This window comes from Sinocyclocheilus rhinocerous, unplaced genomic scaffold, assembly GCF_001515625.1.
Source record: "Sinocyclocheilus rhinocerous isolate Xijiao unplaced genomic scaffold, SAMN03320098_v1.1 scaffold9, whole genome shotgun sequence".
Classification (NCBI taxonomy): Eukaryota; Metazoa; Chordata; class Actinopteri; order Cypriniformes; family Cyprinidae; genus Sinocyclocheilus; species Sinocyclocheilus rhinocerous.
In genome coordinates this window covers 583,121-598,324 of record NW_015666550.1, presented here as the reverse complement: position 1 = coordinate 598,324, position 15,204 = coordinate 583,121, and positions in this window count along the sequence as shown.

The following is a 15,204-nucleotide window of genomic DNA, read 5'->3' as shown; positions in this document are numbered from 1 at the left end:
ACACACACACTCAGGTTTGTTTTTGTGAAAAGTGGGGACATCCCATAGGTGTAATGGTTTTTATACTGTACAAACTGTTTGTGCTATTGCCCTACACCAACCCTAGCCCTAAACCTACCCCTTACAGGAAACTTTGTGCTATTTCAGATTTTCAATACACTCCATTCTGATTGATTTATAAGCGTTTTGAAAAGTGGGGACATGGGGTAATGTCCTGAAAAGTCACCTTCTCCTTGTAATACCTATGTCATACCCTTGTCATTATACAAATTTATGTCCTCATTTGTCACAAAAACGCGCACGCACACACACACACACGTGCACACTTGCAATCTCCCTTAGGCTTAATTTAGGTCAACTGGGATATTCTGCAGTCTGTAAATTTTGCCATGTCACGCAAAGCCTTGTATATCTCTCTCTCTCTCTCTCTCTCTCTTATCATTCTCTTCTCTATCCTGTCAGCATGTGGATAGAGGGAAGAAACAGATGAATTAAAGAGTAAAGAGGAGGCACGTTACTGTCATGCTGCTTTGAAATCTCAAGAGTGAGTGTGTCGTCCTTGACTGTAATGCACTGGGGCCACTTCCTCATGTATAATGGATTGTTTGACAGATTAGCATATTTCGTTTTTTTTTTTTTTAGATTCACAAAATATTGTATGACATAAAATCTAAAATAACAAAACCACACTCATAAGTTTATAGTCCAATTCCAGTTGATGTTTAAACAGTTTCTAAGCTAAAGGCAATGTAAACAAATTGTACCGTACACTGTCAACAATATTTGTATATTTTATTATTTAATAATATTTTTTAAAACATTTTATCTAAACCATCAGTTTTTTTTTCATTGTTTTACATTTGAAAATATACTTACGTAATACAGTAACAAGTATATTTTGTTTTGCTTTATTTGTAATTACAAAAATTTTTACAAAAATATGTATTAATGTTTTTAATCAGCTTTTAATTTTAAATTTTCAGTTTTCATTTTAATTTTATTTTAAAGGTGCTGTATGTAATATTGACAGCTGGTGGTTGAAATGGGTACTGCAGTCCAAATACAAAATATAGTTTTTTTTCCACCCCCTCCTCCTCAGACGTGATGCTCCAGAGAGTTGTCAGATTGAGGACAACAAACGGAAATGAGCGCATTTGTCAATGGAATGCGGTGAGTCTTACATACTGTAAGTTGATGAGTTGATTTATCCTCGTTTTAATATGCCTCTGGTCTTAGATGTTTTTAGATTGATGCCGAGGCTTTTTAGGTCGGGTAGAATCTGCAATCTCTGACCCAGTTCATTTGCTGGCTTCCATGGCTGCGATACGCTGTTTTCCGCTCTCTGGCAACCCGGGGTGTCGAAATACTATTGGTTAAACTGGCAGTGGGTGGAATCACACAGACAAAAACAAAAACAGGCATTCTGACATGGAATGCACATTTTCAAAGTAGAATAACTGGCTTTAGTGTTGTTTTTCGGAGAAACAAGTATATGAACTTGGCATGTTTCCTAAATATCTGCAAATATATTATGGTAGTTTTATGTTTTGGTCCAGTCAAAGTTACATACAGCACCTTCTAAGTTTAATCATTTTGTTAAGTACTTTTTATATACATTTTTAATGATATTTCTATCTGATGTTAATTTAGTTTTCAAGTTTTTAATCCATATTTTTTATCTAATATTTATATTTTATTTTATTTTTATTTGTAATAGTTTTTTTTTAATTGGATGTAATATATTTTAGTACAGTATTTGTATTTATAATTTTTTAAAACTTTTTTTTTACATTTAATATGTTGTATTTTAAGTTGTTTAATGGTACTAAATTATATTTATGGAGTTATAATCCATTTATTTCCCGTTAACCTTTTTTTGTTTTGTTTTTTACCTTAAAATGACATTTCCAATTTAAACTGTCATAAATCATGAATGATTTGGTGCACAGACCAAAGAGTTTGGTCTCTATTTTTATTTTATTTATTTGTTTGTTAAAAAAAAACACAAAATATCTGAAATATATATTTTCCAAAATCGATACAAGTTGTCTTTCAAATTTGAGGCGGAGTTATAATCCATTTATTTCCCGTTAACCTTTTTTTGTTTTGTTTTTTACCTTAAAATGACATTTCCAATTTAAACTGTCATAAATCATGAATGATTTGGTGCACAGACCAAAGAGTTTGGTCTCTATTTTTATTTTATTTATTTTTTTGTTAAAAAAAAACACAAAATATCTGAAATGTATATTTTCCAAAATCGATACAAGTTGTCTTTCAAATTTGAGGCTGATATCTCAAAAGATGAGCTTTCAGTTTTATTTTGGCTCAGTACCAAATGTTTCCACTAGATTAATTTGCTTCCAATGTCACTTTTGACTGTTAGGAGTACAAATGTGGCATTTGTGTGTGTGTGTGTGTGTGTGTGTGTGTGTGTGTGAGCACCAGAGGGTTAACAATACAATTTATATGTTTGCTTATTGTGAATGGAGACAGAACATGTGTGTGCATTTGGTGTTTCTGCTTGCATGCACGCTGGTAAACTGGCACATTATCCACATGATGATTAAAAAAAGAAACAAACAGCATATTTTGGATCTTGCAACCTTGTCCAACAAAACTCAAATGCAAACAACTACAATGTCACAGAAGGCTGGAGGATACATGCTAGTGGACTGGGTCTTGTGATTGAAGTCAATGGGTTGAACAGAGAGAATTTCTGAAGCACTAAGAAGTCTTACCCACAGGGCAAAGAGCCCATTACTAATGCATATGCACGAGAACCAACAACTGATAAAGCAAACCCACAATATAGAGAGCGGAACTACTCTCTTTAAACAGACCCTCATCTTGACATGATCTCTTAGTTTACCGTTTTTTTCTTCTTGTCTAAATGCAAATCTCATTTAATTGTAAATGACCACTAAACCATGGGGCTTACAAGGTCGTAACCTTTAGACCTGTCAACGCAGTAAGCCACTGTCTGCTAAGTAGCTACTGAAACTAGTCGCTAGTGATGATTTTTTTCTGCTGACACACACACACACACATATATATATATATATATATATATATATATACAGTATATACACACACACACACACACACACACGTGTGTGTGTACATACATATGTACATTTGTGCAATGCAATATATAATGTATAGTAATATATAGCAAATCTTGGCTCTGTGATTGTTTATATTGTCGCAAAATGAAAACTATATTAGCGTACAGCTCTATATATATATATGAAATTGGATATATAAGTATATCCAACCTGCATACATACAGTATACTCAAGTAAAGTGATGTATACTATATTGTTGCAAAATGTAAACTGTTATCACACATATCTACATGTAAAGTTGGATATATAAGTATATTATACAGTATATTCATGTAAAGCCATATACACTGTATTGCAAATCTCAACTGCTTGATCGTATTAGCCTATTTAATCACAAAATGTGAACTATATTATCGTCCAGCTTTAATTTGCCTAATGCGATTATAAGGCATGGAGATATTACGATATTTAAACATTAACATCATGATTTTCTTTAAAACTGCTGAAATACTGTGTTTTGTGAAAATTGACTTGGCTTCATATTATTTATTTATTTATTCCTTTTATCTGATTTATTTATTTGTAAACGTTTTGTTGTTTTTCTATGGAGTTTCTCCTTAACACTGTAACATTTATATTGCTCACTAACGGGTCTGTGGCAATATTCTCTGTAAAACTGCTTAAAAACTATTCACGCATATTATTTATCAGTTATACAAATAAATTTGAATTGAACACATCTAACTTTAATGGTGGGTAGAAAAAAGGCACACAGTCAACTGAATACAAAATAAAAAAAATTCAAAATAAAATGTGAATTTTCTTTGGCTTCAGTAAATGGAAAATATAAAAGATTAAAAGCTAATTATTTAATTTTGCAACAACAAATTTTGTGTAGAAAGTATTTTTTTCCCCTCATTCTCACACTGATAAATAGTCTTTAATGGCAGAAATATAAAGCTGCATTTTTATGGGAGTCTCTTTCAGGAGGTCCATGACTTCAAAACCTCTGAAAACCCATGGGTTCTTTAGAGATTTATACACTTCTTGATGTAATATTATAAGCCCTTTAGATCAGTCCATTGGCCACAGTACTTAAAAGTACCAGTGAGTAGATAGAAAAAAAATAAAATAAAATGCAGTATATTTTGTGGAAATGTTCCCCAATGGCATCAGGCCATAAAACACTTTTTGTTTCTAACTGGACCCTTTGTTAAGAGTGAATTCTCAATCAATCACTCCATCTCAGAAAAGTAAAGACCCTGGTTAATAGCGAACTAGAGACTGTGACAAACCAAGCAAGGTCCATTAATCATGGTGTAAAAAAGTCATTTCGCCCGTACTCACCTGCTCCATCCAACATTATGAGCAAAGGGCATTTTGAGTGGTAAGGCCAAGCAGACCATCGTCCCAGAGCGGAGCTTTCCACTGGAGGCATCTGGCCCGGGCTCTTGAGCCTGATACGAGGCCTCCACGCCTCACTGCGGCCACCAGAAGCTCTGTCTGGTAACCTCCATAATAGGAATTGGCACCTTGATCTGAGCCAGACCAGCATTCCAGCCCAATGCACCATGGGAAATCACTGTGCATTTGAGTGAGCGTTTGTGCACATGTGAGGGATTTTAAGTAGAAGGATGCACTATTGTGTGCGTTTTACATTTGCGTACCTATGCATGCTGTGATGCGAGTGTAGGTGTATGAAACGGGTCAGGGAGTGCATGCATCCGTTTCGTCCCATGTTTGTCTGCTTTTTCAAGTGCATATGAGTGTTTCACGATTGCTTGGGCCAATCACAATGCACTGGATAGTTGGCCAATCAGAGCACCCCTCGCTTTTTCAGACCGATGAGCTTTGTAAAAATCGACGCGTTTCAAAAAGGCGGGGCATAGAGGAGAAACAATAATGTACAGTATGTGGAAAATAATGTGTTTTTTTAACTTTAAACCGCATAAACACATTTCATTACACCAAATACACAAAATAATGTTCTTTTTAGCAGCATCATATGACCCCTTTAAAATATGAAATTTTTATTCAGTATTTTTATCCCCCCCCCCAAACAGCCTCCTACTTTTCGTTGCTCTCACCCTCTGCTTTTAAATCGTGGCCGGCAGCGAGCATCTTCATGCAGCGTGCAGTCGCTCATGTTCTCGTCCTACTACTTTACTCCCTTTGTGAAATGATGGTTTCTCTTTCACTTTACCTCCTCCTTGCTCTTCTTGTTTTCTCTAGCTGGCTGTTGCGCTGCAGCATAACAATAACAAGCTGGAGTGTGTCTGTCTGAAACTAATGCTTGTAAACACAAGTTTCTGCGCTTCTCCTCAGAGACGCATCTTAAGCATCCTCTAAAGAACCTCGTTCTCTGCACATAATCGGAAAACACACTCACATACACACATTGCAGCCTTTGGCCATTTTATTTTAAGTGTGATGAGGACTGAATAAAAGATAATGGTACAATGATAAAGGAGTAAAATGATGAAATTAATTGCAATAGACATTTATTCCAATTTATTCAAAATATTGTAACTTCCTTTTTTTATTTTGCCTGATGTTACTCTATTTAAACGTGCAATATTAAATTATTTGTTGGCATCACTGTTGTGCATACTTAGTGTTAGGGTTATACAAACTTCTATTATAAGTATTGAACTTCAGTGCGTAACTCATCCCACATCTGTCACTTTTCCATGTGGTCATAATTATGATTTATGCCTATTGGGCCATAAATTAAGCGACGATATATCAAAGACTTAAGCCACATTTAGAAGGGTTGAACACAATTCAGAACTGAAGAATTAGCTCCCTTTCAATTTCTGAGTGTTAGTAATGGCCACACTCCACAAGACGTTTCTTTGAGGAAAAGTAAACGTTCGCATTCATTTAAAAAGAGTACTTGATAAATTATATACTTGAAAAGAATATATATAACTGCAAACTGAATGTAATGTTTTCAGACATTTAATTGCATATTGACTGCAATGAAATTACAATTTATTATAGATTAAATTTATTACATGTGGTTAGCTGAACTTTAGAGTGTTTTTTTAACCGTTTATGTAATTTCATAATTACTTCTGTTGTCTTTGAAATATGGTTAAAGTACTGCTGAAAGTACTGACAAGCATTTATGGTAAACTAAAATATACTTTAATATAATTTATATTGAAACTTGTATGTCATGTATTTAAGTATATTTGTAATTATGAAATCGCAATTTAGTAAGTTATTTCTATCTATAAATATGATATTGAATAACACACTACAGTTAAAATCAAGTATTTTACATGTGCTTTAGTATGTTAGTGCCTCAAAATAAGTGTACTTCTTTAAAGTATGACAAAAGATTACTAAAACATGATGATTTAAAATGTACTTTAAAGTAAAAACTTTCAATTTGTGCAATTTTTAAAAAAGTGTACTTTAAGTGTGTTAGAAACAGTCATGAAAGTGTACTCTCACATATTTCATTAACATATTATTTGCTTTTTTATTTATTGCACACTTCTTTTTCACAAGGTTTGAATTGGAATGACAGGAATTTATGAATGTCTTTTGAGTAAATGATTCGGTAACACTTTAGATTAAGGAATACATTTTCAGCATTAGCTATTAAAAGTTTTGCCTCAATAATTACCGCTTATTTATGGTAAGGTAGTTGTTGTAGTAGTTGTGCTAAGAGTTAAGGTATCTATAAAATGATCGTGCAGAATAAGGTATTAATATGTGCTAATTAAGCACAGGCAATTTGCTAGTAATATGCATGCTAATAAGCACCTAGTTGATAGTGAATGTGCTCCCTAATCTAAAGTGTTGGCATTCATTTTAATTCTACTTCCTTGCATTCAAATTTGAACTGTTATTCTGCATCCTTTTTGCTACTTCAATTCAAATTCCGCAATTGAATTGGAATTTAAAGTGCATTCTCAATGATGACTGGCACATGACTCTGGAATTCAGAGAGCAGAATATTATAGAGATTTAGAATGTGGGCTCTGTTGACAAAGAAACAGTCAACAAACTCCTAGCAACCATTCAAAACACTCTAGCAACTCCTTACCAACTGCATACCGACATGCTAAAAACATCTCTGAAAAACCTTGGAAACCACCCACAACATTTTAGCATGTTAAGAATCTAGTTGTACTGTACTGTAATACACAGATTTTTCATCAGGGCATACAGTGCAGTATGTCGTGTACATGCTTTGATTCAACTTAACTCATTTAGGCTGAGTTTACACTGCAAGTCTTAATGCACAGATCCAATCTTTTGACCATATCCGATTTTTTGGCACATCTGTTTACATTTACTTTAGACACGACTGGTATCCGATATCTGAGCAACAAATTCCGATCTGTGTCAGATGTGAGCGAAAGATCGGATTTTTTGTGCCAGTGTAAACGCAGCCTTAAACTGGTAGGATGGTTAAACCTGCGTAGAGTCAATTCAGGGAAGATAGCGGTATGGAATTACAAAGTCAGAGTTACTGCTTCAGATGTTTATCTTTTTCTGTGACTTTCACTCTGCCCTGCATTCTGTATGACGTACACACACACACACACACACACGTAAATGCAGAGTTTGTACGCTATTACTACTAGTAATCATTAAGCAAACATTTAGAATTGTGGGTCACATGAGTTGAGGTCAAGTCAGGTGACTTTATCGATTCACACATTTATGCCAAAGGCATCACTACATGCTCTCTTTTACGCACGCTTACTCAAAGAATCACAAAGTTAATCAGTAAGCAAATATTTAGGATCCTTTGATCTTGTTTGAAAGGAACTGTGGACCTCTTACTCTCTCTGTCCGTCAGTCTCGGTTTCTCCCATATTTATCTTTTCTATACACGTGCTGACATGGTGTCTGAGCTAAAGTTATATGCCAAGTACTCGTCTTGTCAATGAAGGCTATCAGAATCCCTCACACTGGCTCTTTAAGTGAGCCAAAGTTCAGCTGAAGGACAAAAACTTTGACTTGCAGTGGCGGTCATGTGGCCAGGAAGCCTCCTCGCGCAGCTCCGCTTTGGGGCCCTTATCTGATTCCACTCTGCCAAAGCTGCTGTTGACAGCACAGTGCCGGTTTGAAGAACAGCACGTCCATTTTTTGTGACGCCCCCTAATCAGAGAGCCCGAGAGAGAGACACTGTGTAGCTTTATTTTATAATATCCTTCATGTATTTGCAAAGTAAAGATTTTCCTCTGCTGCCTTCCGATGAGAATATCAAGGACTGCTTGAGAAGGCCTGTGGGCCGCCTTCACAATCAAAATAGCTAGCTGGAGGGCAACAGAGGAAAAAAACAAGCCCACCACAACATCACAAACAATTCACACTAGAGACAAATGGAAAGAGTGCAAGAAAGGGACAGAGATACACAAACCAAATCAAACATCAAAAGGGTGGATAAAGATTCACATTCTTACTAACCATGAATAATAAGCAGACTGTACATTGACAATCAGTGATAGAACAGACTAGAGAAGATTTTATACAAATATAATTGCAACGATTTTAATAAAACATACTGTTACGTTCCGTAGTGTTTTGGAAGGTTTCTTTCCCATCCTTTTTGCATTTTTTTTCCCTGTCTTCAACTCTCAGGTCCTGTGATTGGAGGAGTTCTCTGTCATTCTTCATTGTTGACGTGACCAAGCTTCTTTTAAGGAACCAATCGGAGTCTAACGGGGGGTATAAGGAGTCGGAAGTGACGCTGGACAGGAGCGGCGGTTTTCCTCGGGCTCGCGTTAGTTTGTTGGCTCTGTTGTCCACATGTTAAGTCCGCCAGTTGTGATTGTTGCTGTGAGTTCGTGTTTTTCCAATTATTCTGCTGTTCTTAGTGTTGCGTTGTTGTCGACTGTGTTGTGACTTGACTATGTATTCTTCAAAGAGTTTTCTTTTGGACGTTTCCCCGACTCAAGAGTTGAGACAAGGTTAATATGTCACGTGACGTACACAAGCAACACGTAGCCTTTCAGATTGTATAAAAACACTAGGTTAGGAGTGGGAGCTAACATTTGTAATTTTTGTTTTGATAGATCGCGTAGAGTATGGCATTGATATGCTGAAGAATTTCTTTTCTTTTCTTTTCATTTGATTAGATTAGAATTGAGGTTGGTTTAAGTTAGTTGGTGTTTTGTTTTATTAATTTCTTTGATTTAGGCTCCGCTCTTGTCTCACTCTTAAGTTGATTATTTTGGTGTTTGAGTATATTATTTGTAAATGAGTTTTCTTATCATTTGAATTTCTGTTTTCACTGTACATTTTTGTAGAGCAATTGGTGGTTTGGTGAAAACCTTTAACTAAAGTTTATCTGTTCATTCTGTGTTCTAGTTTGTTTATTACTTCACACAATTCATTTTCTGGTAACAAACGATTCTCTTATTTTCAATCATTCCTTTTATTAATTTATTACTGTGTTACTTTCCTATACTTCTGGACGCCAATAACATTAACAACTATTAAGGAGTCGTAACATAATTGGGGGCTCGTCCTAAAAGTTTATTCTTTAATGGGAGAGTCGTGTTTTTGTGTTTAATTATTTGATTAAAAAGATAAGAAAATGAGTTGTGGGTTTTGATGCAAACGTTTTGTTCGTGGACAGCGGTAGCTTGTTTGATGGGTAGAGTATCGTTTTATTATGGAGAGTGATAATACTAAGCTTGCTTATGGCGTTTAGTTTGCAGAGTTTTCTTGAGAAACCTTCGTTGGAGGTAATTGAGAAATGTAGAAAAGATGACTTGTTGGTGATAGCTACCCACTATCAGATCCACTATTTGGTCTCACTTATAGAACTAGTATTGCTTGAAGAGTTTAAGCAATGTCTTCCAGAAAGGATGGTGCTGTACCTGAATGAACAGAAAGTAACAACGCTATCACAAGCTGGAGTGTTAGCGGACGAGTATGTGCTTACGCATAAACATGTTTTTCAGTCAATGGGTGTCGAGAAGAATTTCCTGCCGAGAGCTTCTGTAAGTGCTCAGCTGCATAAGCAGAATTCTGAGAAGTTCAAAGAAACTCGTGAATGTTTTTATTGCCATAAAAAAGGACATGTTATTGCTGACTGTTTAACTTTGAAGCATAAGCATCCCACTCTGAAAAAAGAAGTTGCATTTGTTAACTCTATTAATTCATGTACATTTTCTGAGAAGGGTCAGGAAGAGTTGGACCCTACATATTTGCCTTTCCTGTTTAAGGGGTTTGTTTCTTTGACTGGCAGGAAGGAGGATCAGGTGGAAGTTCAGATGCTACGTGACACCGGAGCTGCGCAGTCTTTTATATGTGCTGAGGTGTTACCTTTTTCAGACCAATCGTCAGCTGGATCCAGTAGGTTAGTCCAGAGTTTTAATATGGAAATTTTGAAGGTGCCCATACATCGCATTTATCTCCAGTCTGATTTAGTAACTAATTTGGTGGAGATAGGGGTACGCCCGGTGTTACCGGTGAAAGGTGTGGCTTTCATTTTGGGTAATGATTTAGCTGGAGGGAGGGTGGTACCTTCACTAGAAGTATTGGACTCGCCGCTGAGCCAGGTTAAGACAGACGAGTTGTTTGAGCAATACCCAAGTGCATTTCCTGCATGTGTGGTTACCCGTGCCCAAGCAAAGAAAGAGAATGACTTTTCTTTAGGTGACTCTTTCCTAGGTACAGATGGCGGAGCTGAGGAAGTTGCAGAAACTAAGCTCAGTGATAGTGATAAGGTGAGAGAAGTTATAGTGAGTGATCCAGTGATGTTTACTGTAACTCGTGAAAAACTCATTGAGGCTCAGAGAAATGATTGTTCATTAGAAAAGTGTTTTAAGCTGGTAGGGAATTATGAGTTGGGCAATGTTTCATTCTTGATTAAAGACGATTTGCTGATGAGGAAATGGCATAAAAGTAATTCTACCGATGATGAGTGGAACGTGGTTTATCAAGTAGTAGTGCCTATTAATTTTCGTCAGCAGATTTTGACATTGGCGCATGATCATGTATTATCAGGACATTTGGGGATTACCAAGACTTATAACCGCATTCTTCAACATTTTTTTTGGTACGTACTAAAGCGTGATGTGACATTGTACTGTAAGAGCTGTCATGTTTGCCAATACGCAGGTAAACCTAATCAGGTGATTCCGCCAGCTCCTTTAATTCCAATTCCGGTGTTGGGGGAACCTTTTGAACATGTGATAGTAGACTGTGTGGGGCCTTTGCCAAAGTCTAAGTCGGGTAATCAGTTCTTGCTCACAATTATGTGTACTGCTACCCGGTATCCGGAAGCTATTCCATTACGCAAAATTACAGCCAAAGTGGTTGTTAAAACTTTAGTGAAGTTTTTCACTACTTTTGGCTTACCAAAGGTCATTCAAACAGACCAAGGAACAAATTTTTTATCTAAATTGTGTTCACAAGTTTTTAGGTCACTAAACATTACACACCGTGTGGCTAGTGCTTATCACCCCCAAAGTCAGGGAATGCTGGAGAGATTCCACCAGACACTAAAAGCCATGTTGAGAAAATACTGCATTGAGACAGGAAGCGAGTGGGATGAAGGAGTTCCATTGCTTTTATTTTCAATTCGGGAAACCGTGCAGGAATCTCTCAGGTTCAGTCCATCTGAGTTGGTCTTCGGACACACGGTGAGAGGACCTCTTAAGGTTTTAAAGGAAAGAATGCTAGGCATTGAGGCCGCTGATAAAACAAATGTGCTAGATTACATAAGCAAATTCCATGAAAGACTACAGAAAGCGTGTTCTCTGGCAAGGGAGTCCTTGTGTAAAGCTCAGGGAATAATGAAAAAGCGCTATGATAAAGGGGCTGTGACCAGATCTTTTTTAGTTGGTGATCAAGTTTTGGTCTTGCTTCCCGTTCCTGGATCTGCATTATCTGCACGATTTTCCGGGCCATATGAGATCCTAGAGAAAAAGGGTGAGACCGATTATGTGGTGAGAACTCCTGATAGAAAGCGTCAAAAAGCGTTGGGGACTTTCTTACCGTGGAGAAGGGAAATGACCCTGTTCTTCCAGTAGGAGTAGCGTGTAGGGCCAGTTCAGCTACGGGGCAGCAAGATGATGAATTGGATGTTTTCTTGGAGCCTGAAACGCCATTATTATCTGCCAGATTATCAAACTCCGAAACTCTTGTGAACTTGTCGGCCTTTTTGGCTCATCTTACCATTGACCAAAGGCAGGATATTGTTGAGATTTTTATCCCTCACACTGGCTCTTTAAGTGAGCCAAAGTTCAGCTGAAGGACAAAAACTTTGACTTGCAGTGGCGGTCATGTGGCCAGGAAGCCTCCTCGCGCAGCTCCGCTTTGGGGCCCTTATCTGATTCCACTCTGCCAAAGCTGCTGTTGACAGCACAGTGCCGGTTTGAAGAACAGCACGTCCATTTTTTGTGACGCCCCCTAATCAGAGAGCCCGAGAGAGAGACACTGTGTAGCTTTATTTTATAATATCCTTCATGTATTTGCAAAGTAAAGATTTTCCTCTGCTGCCTTCCGATGAGAATATCAAGGACTGCTTGAGAAGGCCTGTGGGCCGCCTTCACAATCAAAATAGCTAGCTGGAGGGCAACAGAGGAAAAAAACAAGCCCACCACAACATCACAAACAATTCACACTAGAGACAAATGGAAAGAGTGCAAGAAAGGGACAGAGATACACAAACCAAATCAAACATCAAAAGGGTGGATAAAGATTCACATTCTTACTAACCATGAATAATAAGCAGACTGTACATTGACAATCAGTGATAGAACAGACTAGAGAAGATTTTATACAAATATAATTGCAACGATTTTAATAAAACATACTGTTACGTTCCGTAGTGTTTTGGAAGGTTTCTTTCCCATCCTTTTTGCATTTTTTTTCCCTGTCTTCAACTCTCAGGTCCTGTGATTGGAGGAGTTCTCTGTCATTCTTCATTGTTGACGTGACGAAGCTTCTTTTAAGGAACCAATCGGAGTCTAACGGGGGGTATAAGGAGTCGGAAGTGACGCTGGACGGGAGCGGCGTTTTTCCTCGGGCTCGCGTTAGTTTGCTGGCTCTGCTGTCCACATGTTAAGTCCGCCAGTTGTGATTGTTGCTGTGAGTTCGTGTTTTTCCAATTATTCTGCTGTTCTTAGTGTTGCGTTGTTGTCGACTGTGTTGTGACTTGACTATGTATTCTTCAAAGGGTTTTCTTTTGGACGTTTCCCCGACTCGGAGTTGAGACAAGGTTAATATGTCACGTGACGTACACAAGCAACACGTAGCCTTTCAGATTGTATAAAAACACTAGGTTAGGAGTGGGAGCTAACATTTGTAATTTTTGTTTTGATAGATCGCGTAGAGTATGGCATTGATATGCTGAAGAATTTCTTTTCTTTTCTTTTCATTTGATTAGATTAGAATTGAGGTTGGTTTAAGTTAGTTGGTGTTTTGTTTTATTAATTTCTTTGATTTAGGCTCCGCTCTTGTCTCACTCTTAAGTTGATTATTTTGGTGTTTGAGTATATTATTTGTAAATGAGTTTTCTTATCATTTGAATTTCTGTTTTCACTGTACATTTTTGTAGAGCAATTGGTGGTTTGGTGAAAACCTTTAACTAAAGTTTATCTGTTCATTCTGTGTTCTAGTTTGTTTATTACTTCACACAATTCATTTTCTGGTAACAAACGATTCTCTCACTTTTTAATCATTCCTTTTATTCATTTATTACTGTGTTACTTTCCTATACTTCTGGACGCCAATAACCTTAACAACTATTAAGGAGACGTAACACATACTGTTGATATGTATGATGAAAATAACAATGTTAATATAGTGAAAAGAGCGAGATATTACATTCATACAAATCACTCTCCATTCAACTGTATATTGGCGAAGGGTTTGATTTCATCAGTGATAGTGAAGACAAGTGATATTGTTGACATTTTTAGTTAAAGGTGACACGTTTAGTAACATGTTTTTGCACATTATCATCAGTGCTATTTTAGTATCATTCATATACTGTCATAGTTTTTGTTATTTTTTTTAAATAGGTTTTATTTTATATTTTGCTTTATTAATTTAATTTTAGTTAAAGTTTTAGTATTTTTTTTGTCTATATAGTTTATTAGGATGTAGTTATTTTAAATGTTACCTTGGCAACAAGCTAAAATAAAATATGTTTTTGTTATCTTTTAATTTTATTGCAGTTAATGATTATTTTATTTAAAGTAATGCTTTTTTTTTCTTGTTAATGATGTCTCTGATTGTCAACTAAAATTATATTTCTGCTTATCAAAATTATACACCACTTCAGTCTAAGTAAAATAGACCAAAATAAATGAATATGACAAACAAAGTTGTGATGTAACAGGAGTAGCGACAGATCTTTTCTTCAGTATTGTGATTTACATCCCAGTGAAACAGATCATTGAAATATAAATTTAAGTGCCATTATTTGTTGTTTAATTCAGTTGTTTTTGATTGGATAGAGGCAGATCTGGGGTGTGTTTCCCAAAAGCAACTATGGTTGCAAGTTCCGTCGTTACCAATAGATTTCAATGGAACTAACTACCATAGTTAACTAACTATGCTTTTGGGAAACGCACCCCTGATTGTGAGCTTGAAGTCAATTGTAAAGAAAAGTGGTTGGGATTTATGCTGATGAATTGATAATAAAATAGATATTTATTGCCATTGTTAAAGGAACAATGAAAAATTGTTTAGCAGCTCTTCAATAGCAGAATAACAATAAACAATAGGCGCGTTTCCATTACCCTTCAAATTGTGCAAATTGAAATTGCGAATTGAAAATATGCCTAATGGAAATGCGTCAATTTCGCAAAAACGCCCACATATCGTAAAAAAGTTTTTACGCTCGCATGAGGTGGTTTTTCAGGCAATGCGAAAAAGGAATAATTCGCAAAACTGCAATGGAAACGTTTTTTTTTTTTCCGCATTTGGAGGTCACATGGCGTATGTAAAAAGTCATATGATCATTCTTTAATGTACTATAACCTCCAAGAAACACTTCTTACGTGGCCGCTCTCCAGTATAAGGGGCTTTCCTACCATTAATGCTTAGACAATTTACACTGCACACGTCTGCGGTGCAGTGTGGCTCATAAGGCCACTGAAGCTGATTACGGCCACTCTAGTCAATGCTTGTGTTTATTCCAGCCGCG